This window comes from Mustela erminea, chromosome 7 (assembly GCF_009829155.1).
Source record: "Mustela erminea isolate mMusErm1 chromosome 7, mMusErm1.Pri, whole genome shotgun sequence".
Taxonomy (NCBI): domain Eukaryota; kingdom Metazoa; phylum Chordata; class Mammalia; order Carnivora; family Mustelidae; genus Mustela; species Mustela erminea.
Window position 1 is genome coordinate 106976444 of NC_045620.1, and position 5445 is coordinate 106981888.

Below are 5445 nucleotides of genomic sequence, written 5' to 3' on the forward strand. Positions count from 1 at the left end.
GGAATGTCATGTGGCACTGAGACTAGCGTGAAAGAACTGCCCTCCCCCAATTCCAAGGAGCATGCTGTTGCTAGCAGTAGTGTGAGGTCACCATAGGCCCACTGTGGCCCACCCAGTGGTCTTGGTTCAAGACAGGGCTGAGGATTGGCGAACTTCAGCCAGAGGTTCTAGATCATCTCCTTGCCCAGGTAATGGTTGATGAGGTAGATCTGGTCCTCTCAGAAGGAGAAGATGTGGTTGGAGAGCCAGCTGGAGCTTTGCAGGTCTCTCCCAAAGGGCTTCTCTACAATGACACGGTTCCAGCCTGTCTGGTTCATGCAGGTGTCATGGATGTTCTTGATGACTGCCTAGTATACAGTGGGGTCAAGGCTTGGTAGAAGAGGTGGTTGGCCTGCTGCCCCTTGTGGAGGGCATTCTTGTGGCTGTTGAGGCACTTGTAGGAGATGGTGTCCTCTTACTGGCCAGCCATGTGGGAATTGTGGGCAGAGAACACCTCCAGCTTGGGCTTCTCCTCTGGGGCGGCTTTGAAGAAAGGTTCGCTCTGTTTTCACATGTCTGCCACTGTGAGGTGGGAGGTGGTGTAGCCCACGATGAAAGTATTTTTGGGCAGAGGGCCATCCTGGAACAACTGCCCGATGGTGGAGTAGATCTTCTTGTCTAAGTTGGCTGATGCATCCATGATGATGAAGATATGTTTAACAGATTGACGGAAGGCATTACCCTGGTACAGCTCTTCCCTAGGCTGCGCCACACCCCCCACCTTCCTTAACCATTGGGGATGCCTATGACCGGCTGAGCAAACCGGCTGAACGCAAGGTGTGGGTGGAGCCTCAGAAGACCCTCCCCTGGGGGCAGGACAAGCCCTTAAATTTAGAAAATTTTGGTCTATTTTTTTCTTCCCTTTTCTCTGTTCTCCTTCCAGTATTTCTATTATGTGTATGATGGAGCACTTAGTGGTACCTCACAGGTCTTTTAAGGTCTTTAAGGCTTTGTTCATTTTTGCCATCTTTTTCCTTTTTTCAGACTGGATAATCTAACTTATCTTCAAGTTCATTGCTCCTTTCTCATGCAGCTCAAATCTCCTGTTGAACCCCTCTACTGAATTTTTTTTTCAAGTATCATGCTTTTTAACGCCAGAATTTCTATTTAGTTGCTTTTATGATTTCTGTTTCTACTGATATTTTCTATTTGGTGAGACTGATAACATGTTGTCCTTTAATTCTTTAGATATGGTTTCCTTTAATACTTTGAACATATTTATAATAGCTGACTTAGGGGCATCAGCGTGTCATGGTCAGTTGAGAGTGCAACTCTTGGGGTCAGATCTGGTAGTGATCTCAAGGTCATGGGATCAAGCCCTGCCTTAAGCTCGGTGCTCAGTGCAGAGTCTGGTTGAGTTAGTCTCTTCCTCTGCTCCTCTCACCCATGTATTCACTCTCTCTCTCAAACAAATAAACAAATCTAAAATAAAAAATAAAGGCCCTGTCTAATACAGATGGCCATCAGACACATGACCAGTTGCCCAACATCACTCATCATTAGGAGAAATGCAAACCAAAACTACAATGAGCTATCACCTTACACCTGTCAGAATGGCTAAAATCAAAAACACACAAAAAAATGAGTGTTGGGGAGGATGTGGAAAAAAGGAACTCTTGTGCACTGTTGCAGGGAATGCAGTGCATTTCTGGTGCGGCCACTGTGGAAAAACAGTTTGAAGTTTCCTCAAAAAATTAAAAATAGAACTATGCTATGATCCAGTAATCACACCACTGGATATTTACCCACAGAATAAAAAATACTTAATTCAAGAGAATACATGCATCCATATGTTTATTGCAGCAATATTTACAATAGCCTAATTATGGAAGCAGCCCAGTGTCCATAGACAGATGAATGGATAAAGACGCGGTATATATACACAGTGGAGTATTATTCAGCCATAAAAAAGAATGAAATCTTGCCATTTGCAACAACATGGGTAGAGCTGGAGAGTATAATGCTAAGCAAAATAAGTCAGAGAAAGCAAATACCATGTGATTTCACTCATGTGGAATTTAATAAACAAAATAAAGGAAAAAGAGAGAGAGACAAAGCAAGAAACAGATTCTCAACTATAGAGAACAAACTGGTTACGGAGTGGGGGGGATGGGTGAAATAGGTGAATGGAATGAAGAGTACCCTTATCGTGATGAGCAAGGAGTCACGTAGAGAGCTGCTGAATCACTATATTGTATACCTGAAACTAAATATAATACTGTATGTGAACTATACTGGAAATAAAACAAAAAATTGGGGCGCCTAGGTGCCTCAGTCAGCTAAGCGTCCAACTTCGGCTTGGGTCATGATCTCAGGGTCCTGGGACTGAGTCCTTCATCAGCAGGGAGTCTGCCTCTCCCTCTGCCTCTGCCCCTCCTCATGACTCATATGCACATGCACTCTCAAAAACACATTTTTTAAAAATTTTAAAAATAAAATAAAAAACTAAAAAAAAAGAAATTAATTAAAATTTTTAAAAGTCTAGTAAGTTTGACATCTAGCCTTCCTCAAGGGCAGTTTCTAGAGACTGAAATGAGTCATATATATATATATATATATATATATATATATATATATATATTTCTCTTTGAAAACCAGATCCAGTAGGTAACATAATATGGCAACTCTGAATACAGACACCACTAGCACCACCAGCACCAGCACCCCTGCCGGGCTTTACTACTACTGTTATCTGTATATTTGTTTATTCAGTGATTTTCCCAGACTAATTCCGTGAGGTCTATATTTCCAGTAGTGTGCAGTCACTGATGTCCCCACTGGGTTAGCTTAATGGTCAGATAATAATTACAGAGATTTACTTAAGTGCTTTGAGCTAGAAAATCTTCCACTTCTTGCCTGGGAGCTCTGGGATTGAGGCATGCCTTCAATGCTCAAGTATTTACAGCTTAGTCTTAGTCTTTACTTCCTGCTTCTACAGGACCTCAAGGTCAGCCAGAAGTGAGCGACTGGGGCTCATCAGGCCTTTCCAGACCATGCATGTCTTAGTCTTTGAGATCCCCAGAAATACACCAGAGCTTTTCAAATTCCCCTAGGTACATCCAATTTCTCAGATGTCCTTTTTAAATTTTTGGCTGGGTTCATGTTTGCCCCTCAACTGGTATTGCAGTCTTTGGCAGCTGTGAGGTTAAGCAATTGAAGCTGATTACATTTAACAAATGCCCTGGAAATAGGGGTTTTCCTGAGCAGAGAGCTTCAACTTGGATTAAATAATAACACTCTGTAGATCAGGCTTTTCCAATGAACTGTCACATAGGTCAAACAGTGATGATGTTTGGGTAACGGAACTTTCTGCATTACTCCCAACCCAATCTGTCCCCTCGAGCAGCTGCTAAGGTTGCTGGTTTTCAAGGCCACTGTGGAGATGGGGCTAGAGGGGGGCAATAGGCCAAGTTAAAGCCCCACAGACCCCATGGTTCTTAGCAAAGTTGAGTGGTTTCTCTTGGATAAACCCCTCGTTAGATTGTTGTAATCTAGAGTTATGGAAAAGTTGATTTTATAATCTTGCCGATATTTTTGTTGCTTTCATGGAAGAATGGATTTACAGGACTCCTTACTCCACCATTCCAGAAGTTCCCGACTCTCGTTAGAGATAATTTCTAAGAGCAAGCTTGCCCAGGCTTTTACTAACAAGAAGGTGTTCCCTGGAAAAAGGATGACAGCACTGCCCTTGCCCTAGAGGCATCTGGATTTAAAAACAAGAAGACACAGCGGGTGCCTGCGTGGCTCAGTCATTAAGCATCTGCCTTCAGCTCAGGTCATGGTGCCAGGGTTCTGGGATCAAGCCCCACATCCAGCTCCCTGCTCAGCGAGAAGCTTGCCTCTGCCTCTGCCTCTCCCACTCCCCCTGCTTGTGTTTCCTCTCTCACTGCGTCTCTTTCTGTCAAATAAGTCAAATCTTTAAAAAAAAAAAAGACAGGGTGAAAAAGGGATTCATAGAAGTCGTTCCAAGGATGCTGGGATGACATGGGGGCCTTTGGCAAAAGTCAGTGGGCTGTCAGGACTCACACCCTATCAGATTCCTGATACCTAAGCCCATCGATCTCTTGGCTGCTTACCCTTAGGAGATGCCTTTTTCAGGGGAAGGGAGATGCCGTATTTTGAGTACTTCATCTAAGCTACAAGTTTCATACTTAAGATTCTCACACTTACCAGCATAGAAAATGATCTTATTTCCATTTTACAGATGAAGAAACTGAAATTCACAGGAGTCAAGTCACAGGACCAAGGCTAGACCATTCAACAGTGGTGGAGAGGCAATCCCACTCCAGAGTGTAAGCTATTCCACTGTCCCCAAACCCACTGTCCTGATCCACTGGTTGGCAATGGTGTTGGTAGGGAGGCAATCCATGAACGTGCCCAGGATCACAATTTTGAGCACAATAGGCTGGAACCGCCCTTTTAGTCCTTTCTTCCAGGAGATACCTTCTCACTAGCCCCAGATCGAGGAACAGCAGCAAAGTAATAGGTATGGTTTGTCCCAACCCAAGCACCTGCTGTGGGGTAGGGGTGGGGCTCATGGGTCAACTCCTCCCTTCCTTTGGGAGCCAGAGCCTCCTGGCAGTCCGCTCAGATTAAGGGTGGCAAGGGCAAAGCCTGGCTGTGACTTCAGGGCTGGGAGCACAGAGCTGTCCCCTTCTTGTGCTTAACAGAATAAAGTCCACAGGCCTGAGTGACCGAGCCATACCCCGTCCACTGCAAGCCTAGGGTGTGTCTCCAGAGGACAGAGGGTATGTTCCCAAACGGCCTAGCATCCCCACAGCCCACAGCTCCATCCATACCCTGCCCCAACTGCAGCAAAGGGGACGTACTCATTACAAAATCATTCACGAGACAAACTTTATTTGGACCCCTCCAAAACTGGCAAGGAAATAAGCGCCGTCACAACATCACAGTCCTGTGTGCACAAACGTCTTCAGACATGCTGTCCGCTGGGACTTCACCACCACCCTGCGAGGCGGGCAGGGTGGCTAACTGCCGATCTGCTTTATGGAGGGCTTAAATCAGGGGTGACTCAGCTTCTACACAGGCCTATAAACATGCCATCCAGAAGCTTCCCCGCATCTGCTCCCGGCTTCTTGATACCCCGGGATGGGCTGCGCTTCTCCCAGATCCATGCCCCTAGCAGAGGTTCCTCCACTCTAAAACCAGGGATCAGGCTGCCCCATCTCTGAACAATGACCCTTCTCCTTGACGTGACCTATGGGGACCAGGACTGCTAGATCTACGGTGGCTGCACCTGGTGGTCAGGCAAAAGCCTTGGCAAGCCCTGGGCACCAATGAACTTGGCTAAGCAGAGGGCCCAGTGCTGAAGCACCAGGGAGACAGTTCTGTTGAGGGCAGGAAAAGGGGCTGGCCCCAATGACCTTTTAGGGAGAGGGGAAGCGC

The 5445-nt window shown here is 45.9% G+C and overlaps 1 pseudogene; it reads right to left on the minus strand.

Annotated features, from left to right (window-relative positions):
• Window positions 1-218: 218 nt before the first annotated feature.
• On the minus strand, window positions 219-997 carry LOC116596403 (annotated as a pseudogene).
• Window positions 998-5445: the final 4448 nt, after the last annotated feature.